This window comes from Delphinapterus leucas, chromosome 20 (genome assembly GCF_059928025.1).
Source record: "Delphinapterus leucas isolate spDelLeu-1000000601 "Yukka" chromosome 20, BTC_Dleu_Yukka2, whole genome shotgun sequence".
Lineage (NCBI taxonomy): Eukaryota > Metazoa > Chordata > Mammalia > Artiodactyla > Monodontidae > Delphinapterus > Delphinapterus leucas.
Genome location: NC_143148.1, coordinates 49,315,604 through 49,338,390, shown reverse-complemented (window position 1 = coordinate 49,338,390; position 22,787 = coordinate 49,315,604). Strand labels below are relative to the sequence as shown.

Genomic DNA, 22,787 nt, shown 5'->3' with positions numbered 1-22,787 from the left:
TTGCTGTAAGCAACAGAAGTGATGATGATATTTTTGTGTCTTCACCCACTAAATTACTTTCATGCCCCAAATGTCCTAATTGGTATTCTGTTCCTCAAAGCGTCCATAGTTGATTTTCATAAGGAAATGAAAATGTCGGTGGGGTTGTCCGTCTGAGCTCCCCACAGGTAGATGAGTCTTATGACACACCGGCCACCACCTCGGCTCGGAAGTGATGCCGTGCTCAGCATCACTTGATGGGGCTCCTACATTAAGACTTACAAAACTCTCTGTCCGTCCCCGGGCCTGTGAAAGCACCTCTCCTCCGCGGCCTCCGTCCTGCCGCCATGTACTGGTGCCTGGGTGAAGCGCTGCTGCTGTCCCATGTCGGGCCCACAGCCCTAGGTTCGGCGGCGGCCAACCCGGCCGCGGCTGCTGGGCCGGGCTCACGGGCAGCCCGCCGCAGCCGCTGCCGCCCCGCAGCCAGGGCTCACGTCGCCCGGCCGGCGACACTACAGCGAGGCAGCGGCCGACGGCGAGGACGACCCCAACTTCTTCAAGATGGTGGAGGGCCTTCTTTGACCGCGGCACCAGCATCTTGGAGGACAAGCTGGCGGAGCGAAGCAAAGATCTATGAAGACAGCATCTTGGAGGCGGACTGTGACATACTGATCCCTGCTGCCAGCGAGAAGCAGCTGACCAAGTCCAATACACCCAGAGTCAAAGTTAAGAAGCCAAGATTATTGCTGAAGGTGTCAACGGACTGACAACTCCAGAAGCTGATAAGATTTTCCTAGAGAAGAACATCATGGTTATTCCAGATCTCTACTTGAATGCTGGAGAAGTGACAGTATCTAACTTTGAGTGGCTGAAGAATCTAAATCATGTCAGCTATGGCCGTTAGACCTTCAAATATGAAAGGGATTCTAACTACCACTTGCTCATGTCTGTTCAAGAGAGTCTGGAAAGGAAATTTGGAAAGCACGGTGGAACTATTCCCATTGTACCCACAGCACAGTTCCAAGACAGGATATTGCACGCCTCTGAGAAAGACATTGTGCAGTCTGGCTTAACTTACACCATGGAGTGCTCTGCCAGGCAAATCATGCACACAGCCATGAGGTATAACCTAGGATTGGACCCGAGAACAGCTGCCTATGTCAACGCCATCGAGAAAGTCTTCAAGGTGTACAATGAAGCTGGTGTGACCTTCACATAGACCGGACGGGACTGCGGCTGACTTCCCCACTACCCTCTTCACCTCTTCATCTGCAGACCTATCACAGGTTTACATGTAACCACAGAAATCTCTCTCTCATGACTTAATAGATAATGGACACCATTCTCAACAAGTCAATCCAAATCAGCCACTTAAGAAAAAAAGTTAGGGGATCATATGTAAGCTAATAAGTGATAGTAGAAATTAGCTATGTCAGAGAGCCATTTGGGCATTTTGCCTTTAAGTAAAGTCTTTTCCCTCTGCCTGTGCTGCCTTGTTCCATGGCTGTTTCCCAGCACAGTCAGCTGTAGCCCTGGGAAAGCACCTTTTGTCCAAGAGCAGTCAGTCACTTGCCACTTCAGCTCTGGACAGATCTATCAGGTGCTTGGACACATTTAAGAAGCAGGTATATGGCATTTTCAGGAGGTAGCATGGTCCTCAAGTGAGTTATTGGTATTTTAAATCAGCAAAATAACTCAATTTTACAGGTTACAAACAAAAAAACTTTCTCTTCATGCATTTTATTCTTTTAGAATAAAATAAGTACATGCTGCTGTAATAAAATTGCCTTTAATCACTTTATAAGCCTAACCTTGACTCAAGCAGTGAATGCCTGTAAACATAATAAATGAAAAATGCTAGTATTTTTATAACATAAAACAGTATCATTTATAACTTGTCAATTGCATATTGTCATCCAGCAAAAATAAAAAGCCCGGTAGAGAATTAAGTTATCTTCATACCTGCAAATGATGGAGGCTATTTTTGTTAAGACTGCCGGAATTTACTAACCACAATTATGACATATAGTCCAAAGAGTGCAGTAATCTCCTTAACATGTTAATTAATTGTCCTCTTTTGAAGATCTAATGTGTTGACTAATTGAACAATAATTCAAGTACAGTGCCCCAGAAAAAAAAAAACTTGGGCTCCCTCTTTGGAGCCTGGCTGGTGATTCTAAGCATTGCCAATGGCCCCGACTCACCCTGAATTTATGTCCTCACTTAGAGGCCTCCTCTTCTGTACACGGCGTCATTCCCAGTGGGCTGGAAACAACCTGGTGTTGTGTTTTGTTTGGAAGTTGCTTGGCCAGGGCCTTTTGAACAGTAGGGTCCCAATGAAGTACTGGATATTATTTATGTAAGAATGAGCTTTTCTTCTGTTAACAATAATATCCTTTCAGAAATTTCTAACTACTTGATAACTGCATGACTTAACTGGGTGACAAAAGCAGTTATTAAAAAGACTACCAGGAGACCTACAAGATGGCGGAAGAGTAAGACGTGGAGATCACCTACCTCCCCACAAATACATCAGAAATACATCTACACGTGGAACACCTCCTACAGAACACCTACTGAACACTGACAGAAGACCTCAGACTTTCCAAAAGGCAAAAAAACTCCCCACGTACCTGGGTATGACAAAAGAAAAAACAGAGACAAAAGAATAGGGACGGGACGTACACCAGAGGGAGGGAGCCGTGAAGGAGGAAAGGTTTCCACACACTAGGAAGCCCCTTCGCAGGTGGAGACTGCGGGTGTCGGGGGGTAGGGGGAGCTTCGGAGCTGCAGAGGAGAGCACAGAAACAGGGGTACGGAGGGCAAAGTGGAGAGATGCCCGCACACAGGATCGGTGCCAAACTGCACTCACCAACACGAGAGGCTGGTGTGGTCACCCGCCGGGGTGGGCGGGGGCTAGGAGCTGAGGTTCGGGCTTCGGAAGTCAGATCTCAGGGAGAGCACTGGGGTTCGCTGCGTGAACACAGCCTGAAGGGGGCTAGTGCGCCATGGCTAGCCGGGAGGGAGTCCAGGAAAATGTCTGGACCTGCCTAAGAGGCAAGAGACCATTGTTTCCAGGTGCGTGAGGAGAGGGGATTCAGAGCACCGCCTAAATGAGCTCCAGAGACGGGTGCGAGCCGCGGCTATCAGCACAGACCCCAGAGACGGGCATGAGACGCTAAGGCTGCTGCTGCAGCCACCAAGAAGCCAGTGTGCAAGCACAGGTCACTATACACACCTCCCCTCCCAGGAGCCTGTGCAGCCTGCCACTGCCAGGCTCCCATGATCCAGGAACAACTTCCCGGGGAGAACACACGGCACCCCTCAGGCTGCTACAACGTCATGCTGGCCTCTGCCGCCACAGGCTCACCCCGCATTCCATACCCCTCCCTCCCCCCAGCCTAAGTGGGCAAGAGCCCACTAATTAGCTGCTCCTTTAACCCCATCCTGTCTGAGTGAAGAACAAATGCCCTCAAAGACCTACACACAGAGGCAGGGCCGAATCCAAAGCTGAACCCCAGGAGCTGTGCGAACAAAGAAGAGAAAGGGAAATCTCCCCCAGCAGCCTCAGAAGCAGCAGATTAAATCTCCACAATCAACTTGATGTTTGTACCCTGCATCTGTGGAATACCTTAAATAGACAATAAATCATCCCAAAATTGAGGCAGTGGACTTTGGGAGCAAAGATATATATTGTTTCTTCCTTTTTCTCTTTTTGTGTGTATGTGTATGCTTCTTTGTGTGATTTTGTCTGTATAGCTTTGCTTTTACCATTTGTCCTAGGGTTCTGCCTGCCGGATTTTTTTTTGTTTCTTTTTTTTAGTATAGTTTTTAGTGCTTGTTATCATTGGTGGATTTGTTTTTTTTGGTATGCTTGCTCTCTTCTTTCTTTCTTTTTTTATTGCTTTTTAATTTTTTTTATTTTTAATAATTATTTTTTATGTTAATAACTTTATTTTATTTTTTCTTTCTTTTTTTCTCCCTTTTCTTCTGAGCCATGTGGCGGCCAGGGTCTTGGTGCTCCGACCAGGTGTCAGGCCTGTGCCTCTGAGGTGGGAGAGCCGAGTTCAGGACTTTGGTCCCAGGGACTTCCCGGCTCCATGTAATATCAAACAGGGGAAGGTCTCCTAGAGATCTCCATCTCAACACTAAGACCCAGATCCACTCAACGACCAGTAAGCTACAGTGATGGACACCCTATGACAAACAAATAGCAAGACAGGAACACAACCCCACCCATTAGCAGAGAGGCTGCCTAAAATCAAAATAACGTCACAGACACCCCAAAACACACCACTGGACGCGGTCCTGCCCACCAGAAGACACGACCCAGCCTCATCCACCAGAACACAGGCACTAGTCCCCTCCACCAGGAAGCCTACACAACCCACTGAACCAACCTTAGCCACTGGGGACAGACACCAAAAACAACTGGAAATATGAACCTACAGCCTGCAAAAAGGAGACCCCAAACACAGTAAGTTAAGCAAAATGAGAAGACAGAGAAACACACAGCAGATGAAGGAGCAAGGCAAAAACTTACCAGACCAAACACATGAAGAAGAAATAGGCAGTCTACCTGAAAAAGAATTCAGAGTAATGATAGTAAAGATGATCCAAAATCTTGGAAATATAATGGAGAAAATACAAGAAACGTTTAACAAGGACCTAGAAGAACTAAAGAGCAAACAATGATGAACAACACAAAAAATGAAATTAAAAATTCTCTAGAAGGAATCAATACAAGAATAACTGAGGCAGAAGAACGGACAAATGACCTTGAAGATAAAATAGTGGAAAAAAGTACTGCAGAGCAGAACGAAGAAAAAAACTGAACAGAATTGAGGACACTCTCAAAGAGTTCTGGGACAACATTAAAAGCACCAACATTTGAATTATAGGGGTCCCATAAGAAAAAGAGAAAAAGAAAAGGACTGAGAAAATATTTGAGCAGATTATAGTTGAAAATTTCCCTAATATGGCAAAGGAAATAGTTAATCAAATCCAGAAAGCGCAGAGTGTGCCATACAGGATAAATCCAAGGAGAAACACACCAAGACACATATTAATCAAACTATCAAAAATTAAATACAAACAAAAAATTTAAAAGCAGCAAGGGAAAAGCAACAAATAACATACAAGGGCATCCCCATAGGGTTAACAGCTGATCTTTCAGCAGAAACTCTGCAAGCCAGAAGGGAGTGGCATGACATATTTAAAGTGATGAAAGGGAAAAACCTACAACCAAGATTACTCTACCCAGCAGGGATCTAATTCAGATTCAATGGAGAAATTAAAACCTTTACAGACAGGCAAAACCTAAGAGAATTCAGCACCACCAAACCAGCTTTACAACACATGCTAAAGGAATTTCTCTATGCAGGAAACACAAGAGAAGGAAAAGACCTACAAAGACAAACCCAAAACAATTAAGAAAATGGTAATAGTAACATACATATCTATAACTACCTTAAATGTAAGTGGATTAAATGCTCCAACCAAAAGACAGACACTGGCTGAATGGATACAAAAACAAGACCCATATATATGCTGTCTACAAGAGACCCACTTCAGACCTAGGGACACATACAGACTGAAAGTGAGGGGAAGGAAAAAGATATTCCAAGCAAATGGAAATCAAAAGAAAGATGGAGTAGCAATTCTCATATCAGATAAAATAGACCTTGAAATAAAGACTATTACAAGAGACAAAGAAGAACACTACATAGTGATCAAGGGATCAATCCAAGAAGAAGATATAACAATTCTAAATATTTATGCACCCAACATAGCAGCACCTCAATACATAAGGCAAATGCTAACAGCCATAAGAGGGGAAATCAACAGTAACACAATCATAGTAGGGGACTTTAACAACCCACTTTCACCAATGGACAGATCATCCAAAATGAAAACAAATAAGGAAGCACAAGATTTAAATGATACATTAAACAAGATGGACTTAATTGATATTCATAGGACATTCCATCCAAAAACAACAGAATACACATTTTTCTCAAGTGCTCATGGAACATTCTCCAGGATAGACCATATCTTGGGTCACAAATCAAGCTTGGTAAATTTAAGAAAATCGAAATCGTATCAGGTATCTTTTCCAACCACAACACTATGAGACTAGATATCAATTACAGGAAAAAATCTGTAAAATCTACAAACACATGGAGGCTAAACAATACACTACTTAATAACCAAGAGATCACTGAAGAAATCAAAGAGGAAATCAAAAAATACCTAGAAACAAATGACAATGAAAACACGATGATTCAAAACCTATGGGATGCAGCAAAAGCAGTTCTAAGAGAGAAGTTTATAGCAGTACAATCCTACCTTAAGAAACAGGAAACATCTCAAATAAACAACCTAACCTTACACCTAACGCAATTAGAGAAAGAAGAACAAAAAAAACCCAAAGTTAGCAGAAGGATAGAAATCATAAAGATCAGATCATAAATAAATGAAAAAGAAATGAAGGAAATGATAGCAAAGATGAGTAAAACTAAAAGCTGGTTTTTGAGAAGATAAACAAAATTGATAAACCATTAGCTAGACTCATCAAGAAAAAAGGGGGAAGGCTCAAATCAATAGAATTAGAAATGAAAAAGGAGAAGTAACAACTGACACTGCAGAAATACAAAGGATCCTGAGAGATTACTACAAGCAACTATATGCCAATAAAATGGACAACCTGGAAGAAATGGACAAATTCTTAGAAAAGCACAGCCTTCTGAGACTGAACCAGGCAGAAACAGAAAATATAAACAGACCAATCACAAGCACTGAAATTGAGACTGTGATTAAAAATCCTCCAACAAACAAAAGCCCAGGACCAGATGGACTCTCAGGCGAATTCTATCAAACATTTAGAGAAGAGCTAACACCTGTCCTTCTCAAACTCTTCCAAAACATAGCAGAGGGAGGAACACACCCAAACTCCTTCTAAGAGGCCACCATCACCCTGATACCAAAACCAGAAAAAGATGTCACAAGGAAAGAAAACTACAGGCCAATATCACTGATGAATATCATTGCAAAAATCCTCAACAAAATACTAGCAAACTGAATCCAACAGCACATTACAAGTATCATACACCATGATCAAGTGGGGTTTATCCCAGGAATGCAAGGATTCTTCAATATATGCAAATCAATCAATGTGTTACACCATATTAACAAACTGAAGGATAAACACCATATGATCATCTCAACAGATGAAGAAAAAGTTTTCGACAAAATTCAACACCCATTTGTGACAAAAACCCAGAAGAAAGTAGGCATAGAGGGAACATACCTCAACATAATAAAGGCCATATATGACAAACCCACAGCCAACATTGTTCTCAATGGTGAAAAACTGAAACCACTTCCACTAAGATCAGGAACAAGACAAGGTTGCCCACTCTCACCACTATTATTCAATATAGTTTTGGAAGTTTTAGCCACAGCAATCAGACAAGAAAAAGAAATAAAAGGAATCCATATTGGAAAAGAAGAAGTACAACAGTCACTGTTTGCAGATGACATGATACTACACATAAAGAATCCTAAAGATGCTACCTGAAAACTACTAGAGCTAATCATTGAATTTGGTAAAGTAGCAGGATACAAAATTAATGCACAGAAATTCTTGGATTCCTATACACTAATGATGAAAAATCTGAAAGAGCAATTAAGGAAACACTCCCATTTACCATGGCAACAAAAAGAATAAAATACGTTGGAATAAACCTACCTAAAGAGACAAAAGACCTGTATGCAGAAAGCTATAAGAAACTGATGAAAGAAATTAAAGATAATACAAACAGATAGAGAGATATACCATGTTCTTGGACTGGCAGAATCAACATTGTGAAAATGACATACTACTGAAAGCAATCTACAGATTCAATGCAATCCCTATCAAACTACCAATGGCATTTTCCACAGAACTAGAACAAAAAATTTAACAATTTGTATGGAAACACAAAAGACCCCGAATAGCCAAAGCAATCTTGAGAACGAAAAACAGAGCTGTAGGAATCAGGCTTCTGGACTTCACACTATATTACAAAGCTACAGTAATCAAGACAGTGTGGTACTGGCACAAAAACAGAAAGATAGATCAATGGAACAGGATCGAAAGTCCAGAGATAAACCCATGCACATATGGTCACCTTATTTTTGATAAAGGAGGCAAGAATATACAATGGAGAAAAGACAGCCTCTTCAGTAAGTGGTGCTGGGAAAATTGGACAGCTACATGTAAAAGAATGAAATTAGAACACTCCCTAACACCATGCACAAAAATAAACTCAAAATTGATTATAGACCTAAATGTAAGGCCAGACACTATAAAACTCTTAGAGGAAAACATAGGCAGAACACTCTATGACATAAATCACAGCAAGATCCTTTTTGACCCACCTCCTAGAGAAATGGAAATAAAAACAAAATAAACAAATGGGACCTAATGAAACTTAAAAGCTTTTGCACAGGAAAGGGAACCATAAACAAGACAAAAAGACAACCCTCAGAATGGGAGGAAATATTTGCCAACGAAGCAACTGACAAAGGATTAATGTCCAAAATATACAAGCAGCTCATGCAGCTCAATATCAAAAAAACAAACAACCCAATCCAAAAATGGGCAGAAGACATTTCTAAATAGACATTTCTCCAAAGAAGATATACAGACTGCCAGGAAACACATGAAAGGATGCTCAACATCACTAATCATTAGAGAAATGCAAATCAAAACTACAATGAGGTATCACCTCACACCAGTCAGAATGGCCATCATCAGTAATCTACAAACAATAAATGCTGGAGAGGGTGTGGAGAAAAGGGAATCCTCTTGCACTGTTGGTGGGAATAATAATTTATACAGCCACTATGGAGAACAGTATGGAGTTTCCTTAGAAAACTAAAAATAGAACTACCATATGCCCCAGCCCTCCCACTACTGGGCATATACCCTGAGAAAACCATAATTCAAAAAAGTCACGTATCGCACTGTTCATTGCAGCTCTATTTATAATAGCGAGGACATGGAAGCAACTTAAATGTCCATCGACAGATGAATGGATAAAGAAGATGTAGCACATATATACAATGGAATATTACTAAGCCATAAAAAGAAACAAAATTGAGTTATTTGTAGTGAGGTGGATGGACCCAGAGTCTGTCATACAGAGTGAAATAAGTCAGAAAGAGAAAAACGAATACCGTATGCTAACACATATACATGGAATCCAAAAAAAAAAACGTTCTGACGAACCTAGGGGCAGGACAGGAATAACGATGCAGACGTAGAGAATGGACTTGAGGACACGGGGACAGGGAAGGGTAAGCTGGGATGAAGTGAGAGAGTGGCATTGACATATATACTCTACCAAATGTAAAACAGATAGCTAGTGGGAAGCAGCCGCATAGCACAGGGAGATCAGCTCGGTGCTTTGTGACCACCTAGAGGGGTGGGATAGGGAGGGTGGGAGGGAGACTCAAGAGGGAGGAGATATAGGGATATGTGTATACATATAGCTGATTCACTTTGTTATAATGCAGAAACTAACACACCACTGTAAAGCAAGTATATGCCAATAAAGATGTTTAAAAAATAAAATAAAATACATCTGTTTCAGGTAAAAAAAAAAAAAAAAAAGACTACCTTTTCCAAAAAAAAAGACTTACCATACCCAATTTAATTTGATTAGCTATCCTTCTGACAACTTGTTAGCCGTCTCTTTCCTTACCACCCCCCCCACATGAAAGACCTTTTACAAAGTATCTTATAAATAAATAAATTTGACAATCTATAGCATATGATGTGTCCTTCTTATGATACTGACAAAAGCAACTGGATTTGAAGATGAAGTTTTGGGCATGAGGAGTGGGAGGAAGGAATGAAAAAGAATGTTTAAGAATGCAGACAAACACGTGCACACAGCACAGATCAGCTTGGTTGTGCCCACCACACGGGCACTGGTTCACATGCTGATTTAGCCAGTGAGGAAAATCTCCTTTAAACCAAGTGGGAAATTATAGTTACCAAATGAATAATTTCTTCTTCAGCATATATATGTTTCATTGCTCTGTTTCCATCATTGCACGGGTCACTTCTGACCTGAGAGCTCTTCACAATTCTTGATTTCATTAGTGTAAAAAAATATGCCCCCTAAGCACTGACTGGCAGAAAGATTAACTGCATGAACCAAGCAGACTATCTTCAGGAACCCCCGAGCTGCTATGCTATGAACTGGCTCTGCAGACGGCTAATGCTTTGTTGGGAGATCTTTCAACATGAAAACCATTTGATGCATCAGCTTAGAAGAAGTGGGGCATATGCACACTCTAGAAGGGTGAAATGCTAAGGTCTTTTCCTCTGAAGAGGCCAGTGGCCACACCAGGTTCACATTACGTAAGGACATAGCTTCTTCACAAGCTCTGATGGCCTCCACAGCCCATGCTGATCCTCCAGGTTTAAAGCCGGGACATGCTGTGTTATGTATAACAAACTGAGGACTCTGCCTTACCTGCATTCCCTGCTTCTTCTATACTACTTATTAAAGTATTTTGTGATCCATGATGAGTCTGTGTTCAATGACTGATTACCCAAATGTTTATGAGCATCTATTACAGAGAACAACTGATGACAGGTGGCAGAATTTAAAGGAGAAAAAACATAGTCATTGCCTGGCCTCTGAGCTAAATATCCTGCAAGGGAGACAGGTACATTAAATAAGAAATTATGGTAACAGTTCATAAGAACTGTGATAAAAATTTGAAGGGACTGTAACATGTACCAAGATCACCTCATCTAGTCAAGGAGGACCAGATAATATATTTGATAAATACTAGTTGGGCATCATTAAACGAATAAGATGACATTTAGGCTGGTGCCTGAGAGATGATTTGGACTTGGTTCAGTGGAAAGGTGACAATGTAGAAGAATGGAGATCAAGACAGGCAGAGGGATGAGTAAGGGAGAGAGCAAGGTGTCTGAGGAGCTGAAAGAAGGCCAGGACAGCTGTCATGGGGGATGTGCCTGGGGGAGTGATCAAAGGTGGTGCTGGAGAGGAAGGCCATGAGAGGTCTTCCAAGCCAAGTTAAAAAAACTGAAGTGTGTCTTTATGGACCCTGATGATTACGGTACTCATAAGGTGCCTACTAAATAAGAGTAGGCTTGCTTTTGGATTACTAAAAACAGCAAAGTTATAAATTCCTGAGCACTAAATGAAGGTGTCATGTGAAAATGCATAGCACACAGAAGGTACTCAATAAATGTTTAATGACTCTGCAACTGAATGACTTTGCCAAATAGAAATTATAACTTCATCCATTTGTAATGGTTTTGTACTGCACATATGTGCAAATTTCCTTATTTATCATCTTAGCAAATAATATTTTATCTTTAAAAATAATTCTTTAACGTTTGGCAGAAGTTTAATTTCAAAAAACGTAAAGGCACTGAAATAGATGATTGCGTATCTCCATTGCAGTGAGAAATAATTATAAGCACCTTGAATGGGAGCACTATAAATAAAAATAACTCATCAGATTGCTTTTACAACCTGAGCAACGCAGAGTAATTAAACCAAGAAATTAAATTCTGTAAAATTAAAAATTCAATTCTATACATCAGATTTAGCAATGATTTTCAAGGAACTGATAGATCTCACAGCTGGTTTGGTTAAATTGTAGTCGATGACTAGTGTGTTTGCTATTTCAAACACTGTCTTCCATAAGCAAATTCACAATTTAAATTTTCAAGTCAACTTGATTTGAATAATCCATATAGTTTTAAAATGTGTGTCTGTGTGTGTGTTTCTGGCAAAGGCTTTACAAGAGTGGTTTTCATTAAAGCCATCTCATAGTATGATTTGTGTTGTGAAATAGTCTTCATAGTTACAGAAATACAGGCTATTGTTGATGACAAATTATTCATGCTATTCTACTTAAAAATGTTATGGTTAAACCATTATAGACTATGAAACACATATATTTTTCTATGTGTACATGTAGAACATGAACAGAAATACAGAGGGAGTTATGAATTGACTATAATTATCTATGAGAAAGTCATAACATTCTTCATAGTATTCCAAATATTCTGTGAAATATTTTCTTACAGATTTCTTATCATACATCAATAATCAATCCATATTATTTTCTATATATGAATGAATGCTTCAGTGATTTTAGTCCCTTCTCCATGTCTCAGTGTATCTTGAAGAACACATGTTATTTTTTTCAGTATTTTTAAAAAGAGCTAAAAACTGCTGAAAATGTTAGTTTTTGAAAATGCATATACATATGCAGGCACACAGTTTATTTCTAAGAATAAAATGAGAAGGATTATCTTCCCTCCTCCACTTCCCTTCCAATTAAAAGAGACAGACCTCTGTCACACGGAAGGCTGGGAGCTAAGAAAGGAAGAAGCTCTTTGTCTACAGCTATACTCTGTTGGAACTTGCTCCTTCCCCTGGTACCTTCCAAAGAGTAAAGACTAGAGGAGCTAGAAAGTAAAATCTTCTTATTGCTTCTCGCCCTTATATCTTACGCTATCCTTCTGGGTGCCATTAACTCCTGTCCGCATTTCTATAAATGGTCCCTTAACAAATTCTCCTCAATCACCCCATTTGTGTTCCCTCTGCTCCTTGTGAGAACCTTGGCAGATACAGTAACTGATACAAGAAGTGTCCCAGGAAAGAAGCTTTCAAATGAGATTCTGAAATGTGTTGCTCGTATTTTTGAGGGATACTCAAAAAGCCACTTTGCTGTGGGACATTGGTACAATGTTAGGCCACAGGATGAGATGGCATCATGATTATTCAGATTTTTCCTGGTGATGACATGGAATGAGATGCAAGTGGAAGGCAAGATGTGAGAGATCATGTAGTTGCTATCATGGAATTAGTAATAATCATGAAAATGGGGTTACCTGGTTGCTTCTGAGAGCTGATATATATGGATTAAAAATATAAAATGAAAACTTATTTAGAAAACAAGTAGAAAATCAGAAAGTCTTGATGGCAGCTTTGAAGGAACACCTCATCTCCTACTGTCTTGGGTTGGACATGACTGAACACCAAGCACAGCCAAGGATATGATTTTAAATGTTGAAGAGTGACATCCATCTCCCATCATCCCTGACTTATAGAATCACTTATCCATTACCATTTCATCCCATACAACACTGCCTCAGACCAGGGGAACAACTTTTACACAAAGGAAGTTCAACAATCGGCTCACTCACATGTAAATCACCAGGCTTATCACAGGATCCAGTCTCCGAAGCCAGTTGAGGGAGAATGCTTTGCAAGGTCAAGTGCATCACAACACAATATGCTATTTCCTGACAGACTGTGCAGGAATCTATGGGTCCAAAACCAAAAGATGGAGGTAGGAGTGTCCCTGTTATGCTAAGAAATGCACTTAATGAAGTCTTCATTTCTTTGTCTGGCAACACTGTGATTGAAGGAGTTTGAAAGTCCTAGTGTCCAAGGGAACAATGTTTACACCAAAGAATGTAGTCAAGGACTGATAGAGTTAAATGATGCGGCAAGTCTCTGGCCATTTTGACGTACCCAGGTGCTGGACAATCAGGGTGAGAAGGGAGCTCAGCAGACTGATTGTATTTCTGAGGGGGAATCGAGTTGATGCTACACAATGGTGGGGAGAGGTATGTACAAATAAAACCATATGTGAAACTAAGGGATTCAGAGGGGTGCCACTTAGTATACGATTGTCCAATAGTCAGTGAAAAACTGAGATAAATCCTGAAAAACAGGAACACCAAATATTAAGGGGTTTTTTAGAAATGAAGGTTTCGCTCACACCTTCAGGAAAAGAATACCATTACTGGTGATGGACAGTAAGTGAAACACAAGATAGTAGGAGAATAAAGGTCTAATTATTGACTTTGGCTTTGTGAAGAGCTACATAAATGGGGACTGTACCAATAAATTCCGTTCTTCTTCTTGTTGCTGTTAACTGTTCCCCCCCCTTTCCCCTGTTACCTTAAATAACAGTGGTATAGCGAGCATTTTAGATTTACAGATAGGAATATGTTCTAACTGGTATTTCCTCAAGATATTACATTATGTAATCAGGCTTGTGAATTTGTGTTGAGTGCACAAATTTTCCACCCATATAAAAATTGAGTGGATGTAAAGACAAAAGCAATGGGTTATGCTACACATCTTCTGTTGATCTCTCCAATAGTGGGCACTAACTGGATATCAGAGATAGAACGAAAGGAAGTTGGTGGCTTTATTCTATTGCTTCCTCCCTGCTGGATCATCTTCAGTTGGCTCTCTACCAAAGGCCGAACTCTCTTCTACACAGCTACTATCCCTGGGTCTCTCAAGTGCAGGGGAGGTAAAAAGTCCCTCACTCTTACTAGGTCTGAGGCACTGAATTATTCTTTGTTAACTTCCCTAAACCCTGCCCACCCCTTTGTAAATATTCCTTTCATTAACTTTCCTTGTGAAAAATATATGAGTACAGAATTCTAGATTTTTATTATTCTTTCTTACTCTTTTCTACCTTTGTCAACTAAAAAACTTTAAATGGCTTCCTATATCAAGTCTTTCCAGTGCGTTCAATGTGATTTTTATAGAAACAACTCTAATTTTGTATGAAACCATTTTCAACTGGCACAATCTCTAACTAAAATACACAAAATATTATGATGTCCAAATTGCCTAAGCGGGTTTGGGAACAAAAACCATTGACCAAGATAAGCTTGCAACTTTTCTGGTAGGAGAAAAAGTAGCAAATGCAGTCTACCAGGCACAATAGTTCAACATCCCATGACAATCAAGGGACATAGTTCACTGAGAATGGCATCCGGGAAGCCAGCACATCGGTTAAGCAGAGAGAATCGGCTAAGAGAAATACTATAAGTGCATCCATAGAAGGGGATGAGAGCACCTGGGAGAAAAGTGTAGAGTATGATCGAAAGTGTCTAGGACAGAATCACAAAGAACACTGGCATATAAGAGATGTGTCAAGAGGAGGAGCTGAGAAAGGAGACTAAAGAGAGAACATCTAAAATAATGGAGACTTACAAGGGATTTCTTGTTAAATAACAGGGCATCTTCTATCCTAATGCAGTTGAATTCACAAATTCTATGGTGTTTTGGAATGAGCACAGACTTGTAAATTTTTTAAAAGATTTTTTTGATATGGACCATTTTTTTTTAATGCCAGCTATTTATTATGGTCAATGTTATCAAGGAAATCTTTCTCACATCTTCCATATGACACTCATATCTCCTACTCAAGGAGAAGGCTTATCTAATTCCATGGGCTCACATTGATATTCAAACACATCTTTCTTTGAAGTCTTAAATATTTTATCTGAATCAAACAAGTTAGTGCTCGTATACACAATAATTTGTATTATCTTTTAATTGTTTCATGTTTGGAAGCCTCCTTCTAGCAAGGTGAACTATGGTTTAGGGGTCATATTTTATATTTATTGTGGATTTACCACTGCATTGTACAATATATATAGTTAATATTATTACTATTTCTATTGATTATATTTACCACATATATAATATACAGTATACACATTGCTTATATTTACTATTATTTATATATCTATTGCTACTTCAACAAATTATTGCAAACTGGCTTAAAGTAAAACAAATATATTATGTAGGTTTGAAGTACAACATGGATCTCACTGGGCTAAATTAAAGGTGTTAGCAGGGCTAACTCTTTTTTGAAAACCATAAGGGAGATCAGTTTCTTTGACTTTTCTAGCTTCTAGGGCCACCTGCACTCCCTGGCTCCTGGGCCCCTTTTGCCATCTTCAAACTTCTGACTGCAGCAGTGGACCAAACCTTTCTGATGTGGTATCACTCTGAGTTAGTAGAACTCATGTTATTAGATTGGTTCAGCCAATTAATCCAAAATAATCTCCTGATGTGTACCATTTTTAAAGTCTTTATTGACTGTTACAATATTGCTTCTGTTTCATGTTTTGGTTTTTTGGCCACGAGGCACGTGGGATCTTAGCTCCCCCACCAGGGATCCAATCTGCACCCCCTGCATTGGAAGGCGAGGTCTTAATCACTGGACCACCAGGGAGGTCCCCCAGAACTGGAAATTAAAGAGTCCTGGCCGTGATTTCTGCCTCTGACTCTGATGTGTCACAACGGCTCTTCGTCTCTAAGCCCCATTTACTTTAACTGTAAACGTAATAATTATAACTCAGAGAGTGGCCATGGGGATCATGTAAACTGCCTTGTACAAAACTAACTCTTCACAACTGCTCAGTAAATGTGCATTTCCTACTTTCCTCTTCGGCACAATATCTCAAGGATACATTCTAAAGTGGTTGAATACTGAGAAGGAATTCCAATTCATTTTTTCACAAAATATGTGTGAATTGCTGCCTCTTGTTTGCCTTATTCTTAATCTGGGCCACTTATTGACAATTTCTCTACAACTGAGGGAAAATGTTCTGCTTTATAGCCCAGAATATATGCCTTGTGATTTCCTGATTGAGTTGATTGATTTTTATTTCATACTACTCAGGTCTTAATTCTCAATTTAGGTGTTCTCACATACCATGCCATTTCAATCGTTTAGCTGAGCCCCTATAGAACTGAGCGATCAAACGGTCCTGGTTGAGACCTCAATTCTCTTCAGCAAGACATCTTCCGGCGGGGTGGGGGCTGTCCTAGAGCCAACCTAGGTGCCCATAAAAGTATCTGCTATCGAAACAGCACTTCCTCCAAAGGTGCGATGGAAGAACCATTCTCTGGTTATAATATTGAATGCCATGAGAATAGGTTAAACTATGGAGTTAATGTGTTAATAGATAAAACTAATGTAATCCTTTATGTGATCTAACAGTTAACTTTATGCACAAAATATACAAAAAATGTAGACGATACAAACTGGCAAATTTCTTCCTCTTACTTATCATTATAAATCTAGGAATTTAAAACATAAATTTCAAGATGGTCTTAAACCTAAATTTCCCAAAGATAAAACCCAAAATAATTCCACAGACTCATCTACTCATGATTTGCCCACAGTGTTTCATTGGTCCCCTTGAATCTGCAAGATTCAAAGCACTGAATCAGACCAACTTTAGAGACAGCAGTGTGACAACATACAGCTGTAGTTAGAATTGGAAATGCACGTTAAATCCATGTAAAAAGTTCAGGATAGAGTTACTAACCTATCATGAAATGTACCAGTATAGAGTTCCTATATTCAATTATTATTGTTCTTAAAGAAAAATTGGTAGAGTGTCCATGATGGTTGCTATTATCATGACAGGTTCTGAGATTTATCAGACTTCAACCTGTTTTGAAATCTGTATTCATTAAAATATCTCCAAATGGACAACTCAAATTCAAATACTTACTTCTGAAGTAATGAGTGAGATCATTAAACTCCGTGCCCCTCTAACACCCACCTAAGTGGACAAAAGAGGTTATCGTTGAAGGGAAATCAAGCGTGTCACTGGAATAATATTTTAAATGACATTTTGAAACTTTTTTCCAAAATATCAATGACATTTCCATCAGTCAGTGAAATATCTTCACTCGTCTTTTAAATTATATTTATTTTGAAAATCCCAAAATAAAGTTGCGTGTGTACACGTGTCTATGTGCTTGCCAGTGTGTGCAAAATCTTGTTACTACTGGTCTTTTTTAACGAGAGACATCAAGATGATTCAAGAGCAAGTAAAGTATGTGTATGAGAAATTTTCCTAATCTAAATTTGAATAATCTCATATACCTCACTGACAATTTCTTTTATGAGCACAGATTTTATGCTCTGTGGTTATTTCATCCCACCATAAGCATAAGACCAGACAGATTTAGGGTTTTTTTTTAGAAATATGGGGATGGAAATTTTATTTTATTTTTTTAATTTTTTAATTTTTTTGGCTGTGTTGGGTCTTCATTGATGTGCACGGGCTTTCTCTAGTTGTGGTGAGCTAGGGGCTACTCTTTGGTGTGGTGCGCGGACTTCTCATTGCAGTGGCTTCTCTTGCTGCGGAGCATCAGCTCTAGGCACGCGGGCTTCAGTAGGTGCAGCTTGTGTGTTCAGTAGTTGCGGCACAAGGGCCCTAGAGCACACGGGCTTCAGTAGTTGCGGTGCGTGGGCTCAGTAGTTGTGGCTTACAGGCTCAGTTGCTCTGTGGCATGTGGGATCTTCCTGGACCAGGGATCAAACCCACGTCCCCTGCATTGGCAGGCAGATTCCTAACCACTGCACCACCAGGGAAGTCCCCAGATTCAGTTCTTAACAGCCATCTGGGGTTGGATGTCAGTTTGGAGACTAGATACACTGCACACAGTTTTCCACCATGCAGGTAATTTTGCTTCCACCAAAGAATCTAATCAGAACTCTAAGCAAAGATCATTGTTTTAAAGAATTACTTAACGATGGGCTTCCCTGGTGGCGCAGTGGTTGAGAATCCGCCTGCCAACGTAGGGACCACGGGTTCGAGCCCTGGTCTGGGAAGATCCCACATGCCGCTGAGCAACTAAGCCCGTGTGCCACAACTACTGAGCCTGCGCTCTAGAGCCCGCAAACCACAACTACTGAGCCCGCGCTCTAGAGCTTGTGTGCCACAACTACTGAAGCCCGTGTGCCTAGAGCCTGTGCTCCGCAGCAAGAGAAGCCACCGCAACGAGAAGCCCGCGCACCGCAACGAAGAGTAGGCCCTGCTCGCCACAACCAGAGAAAGCCCGCGCACAGCAACGAAGACCCAATGCAGCCAAAAATAAAAATTAAAAATAAATAAATTTATTTTTTAAAAAAAGAATTACTTAATGACACTCTAGGTAAACTTCTAAACAAATGCACTAATGAAATGAAAAGTACAACAATTTACAGGTCTATGATTCTGATGGGAATTTTGTTTAGGAGCTGCAAGAATCCCTTGCTCAGTCTAGCTAGGTCAGCATTCTTACTCTGCTGGCATCTTAGCTGACTCCATATGCCATTTACACAAACACTTGTTCTTGTGCTTCAGCTTTCACTGATTTGGAACTGTCCCTTTTCTGCACCTCCCCTTTCCTACATTTTCTGCATCCTCCCCTGTAGACTTTACTTCTCTTGCTTCTTTGCTCAGCTCCTGAAACCTACTGTGAATGATGTATTTAAAGGACATGGCATGTACCAACTGGTTCTTTGAGGAGGTCTCTCCAACACAAAATACACTATTTTTTTTCTGATACTATCCAAAATACAGTCTGTGTACTTCTTGAAAGCCCCATCATTTGCACTTTGTCCCTGACTGATAAGAATATTTCCTTCAACAATCTTAGGGTTTATAGCAGAAAGTCTTGGGTAGGATCACTTTTCCTACTCTCAAAGGAAAAAAATAACCTTCCAAAAAAATCTTACTTCTCTTGCACATTCATTTTTCTACACTTAAAAACATCCTCTTGTGGCTAGAATGGAATATCAGATTACAGTAGCCTGGCAGAAGTGTCCCGTTGGCCCTTTTAAAAGTTCACTCCTGAAACGTGGGTATTTGGTTTTCACCAAGTCATTTGACTAAACTTTTCATTCAAACTGACGAAATGGTGAAATGTGGACTCAATACTCTTTTATGACTTGGCATTTTAATTTATCTACATTTGCCAAAGCTGCTGGATTGATTTTCACCATGAGGGACATTTACATTTTATGACAGGGGACTCTGGACAGTGCTGACCTGTCCAGCATTTGTATTGATGATCTGAAGTAGAATACAGAAAAAAATACTTACTATATTCAAGAAAACATAAGAAAAAATACCTTACAGAGCTGAATCGCTAAAATAAATTTTTGAGATAGGTTTATGTAAAATATTACAAAATAAAATATTACAGCTAGTAGGCTATTAGCTATTTCTCCATTTTTGTTGACTTCCCAAATTCTACATTACGTTTAAAGACCAATTCTTGTTGCTAACAATCGTTGAGCAATGAAATATGTTACTCAAGGGTGTGTTTTGAGAATCAACTGTAGCTCTGAAGTCAGACTGCTTGTGTATAGATTCTGGATTCCATTCTCACCAGCTGTGTGACTTATATTTAAGTTCCTTAACCTCTCTCTGCCTTGGGTGATAATGCTAGTATCTATCTTATCTGGTTCCTGGGAGGAATAAATAACATAATGAATGCAAATCATTTGAGCAATGCCTGGCAGATGGTATGTGCTCAGTAAGTCCCAGGGATTATTATTATCTTTTCTAAATAGTCCTGCAAATGGGATATGTTTTCTTCTATATTCAGGCTTAAATTTTATCTTCAATAAAACTGATATGGCAAGGGAAATCCTCAATTACCTGAAATTCCTTTTTAATTTTTATTTGAATGTTGGTTTATGTATTCACACAGTATTGACAAATTGGGAGGTTTCCTTAAAGGAAATCCCACACTTCAGCACTGTGAAAAGAAATGAGCAATTCAAGAGAAAATTAGATTAAATCCTTAAATTAAATCCCAGGTTTAAAAAAGATCTTAGTAGAAAATGTACCAGTCTGGCTTCCTATTAAGACCTAATATTTTCCCAATTGTGTAGTAATGGGGGGTGGGGGAACATCCCTTAGGCATTCTCATGAAAAGTTTTGGATAAACAACTAGACAGTGTGATTAAGCCCTCCTCAATAACATCAAAATCACCTCCAACTTAATTCTACTCACTCAAAAAAAGAAATTACTTCATTTCTAAGTTAATACAAGGTTCCCTTTTAATGTAATAATTGGCAGACAATATTATTTGGCTTGCTATGCAATAAGCCTAAATGTACTTTGAGGGTTATTGAATCAGTGGGATCTTCAAGGCCACAGAGAACAAGACACAATTGTTTTATTTTTTCTCAGGCTTTCCTCTGTGACTTGAGTGTTCAGATCTTATTTACCAAGTGATTTTTGTATTGGACAGGTAATTAAAAAAAATCATGATTTTACCAGAAAAGACTGAGAATTAAAGTTAATACAGTAAAAGAAAAAAGTGAACCAAAGTAAGATGTTTTATTTCCATTTCATCCGCTTCTTATTCCTCATATACGAGAGGAAATAAAATGGATATTTACATTGAATATCAGAGAGTTTGGCATGTTCTCACCTAAATACGTCTTCAACAGAACATTTTCAGAATTCTTTTCTAAACATCCATGAACATTTTCCTAAGGCTTATTTCTAAATCTAAGAGAGCCCTGTGAGAGGGAGACTTTGCGTCTCTTGGAAGATGCCTCATCGAGCGCTCGGCGGACATGAAATAACTCCTCTTTAAATCAGGAGCTGGGCTGTGGAGCAACTTTACCAAAGGTACGCAGAGGACTTTAAATATCTGAAGAACACTGAATACGAACATGTTACATGGGTACAAAGTAATAACACGTATTTTAGAGCTTTAATTTATCTCTGATCCTGAACAGAACGAAATAAAACCCAAAAAAGAATCCTTTAAACTAAAATGGAATCATACATGCTACCCTATGGGGGAAAAAGAAAGGAATATACGTACATACATACACACACACACCCCACCCTTCCTCAAGCCGTCTCAGTGTTCCACTTCACCATCAAATGCCTTAAATATTATGCACTGTATGTAACTATTTTACCACCATTCATTCCTCTACGTTACTGCAAACTGAATTTTTATCTATCTGTATGTGATTCTGATCATTCCACTGTCACTTCTCTCAGGGAAAACAATGCCCTCCCCCCGCCAACGTCTTTTCCCTCTTCCTCCTCATTCAATTTGTGCTCTCAGCAGGAAAACATGGTAGATGGCTGTTCCTCCCTTGGGCATCCCCTGCTTCCAGTCTTCCCAACTCTCTTTCACCTCATTTCCCTTCTTGCAACTGCCCTGACACACAGAGAGAATTCTTTATAATTCTTTGTATGTAGGTCGCTTGCTGAAACTACTTGTTAGTCCTTCTCTGATACTAAGTAACCCAGAGGGTGTGTAGCGGACCAGCACCATATAGAGAATTTGAAGTTTGGATCCACTGAGCTTATACCTTGCACAGGTTGAATATTCTCCAGAAAAAGAAATATTTTCAAAAGGAAGTAACTAGAATATTGGTATCAAAAATATTTTGTCTTAGCCAAGGGGGATTCTTAAGAGTAATTTATTCTATGAGGACAAAGTCTATTTTTATACACTCTGGCAACACGCTGAAACAAGGACTTAATGCTCAGAATTCTGTGCTCCTCTTTACCCCACTGTCATCTTCTTCCCCATCTCCCACTTCCTATTGTAGGAGATGGGACTGCCCACCTGTTTTCCTCTTTGCTCATCCTAGCCCCAGGCTACTTCTCCCCTGTGACCCTCCCTTGGCTAAGAATTCTCCCTATGCCTTCTGCTGACTCTCTTACTGAGCCTGTACGTCTCAGATTATCTGTGGCTTCTTCTGCAACACTTCCTAGACCAGCCCCAAGTTGGTTCATGCTTCTTCCCAATGCTACATTAATACCCCGTATGCATTTCTATGGTTGCACTTGGCCAGACTTCATTAAAGCCCTCGGATTTCCTGGTGGTTTGTCTCAGTACTGTAAGCTCCTAAGAGTAGCTGTGATCTCCTATTTACCTTTGAGTCCACTGGGCTGAACATAACGTCTAACATATAATACAAATGCTCGGTATATATCTGAATCAATATATGGATGAATGAACAAATATTGAATTTAAGGTTCCTGATGATACTATCTTGAAACTCATCATCAACGAAAAAAAGTTTAGTAAACACAAAATACATTTTCTGAACCTCACAAATTATTTACCATAACCTTATTAATGTATACTACTGTTTTCACTATTATTACTAA

At 39.7% G+C, this 22,787-nt stretch overlaps 1 pseudogene; it reads left to right on the top strand.

The window, feature by feature from the left end:
* The first annotated feature begins 326 nt into the window (after positions 1-326).
* LOC111179346 (glutamate dehydrogenase 1, mitochondrial pseudogene) lies at positions 327-1,319 on the top strand (annotated as a pseudogene).
* Positions 1,320-22,787: the final 21,468 nt, after the last annotated feature.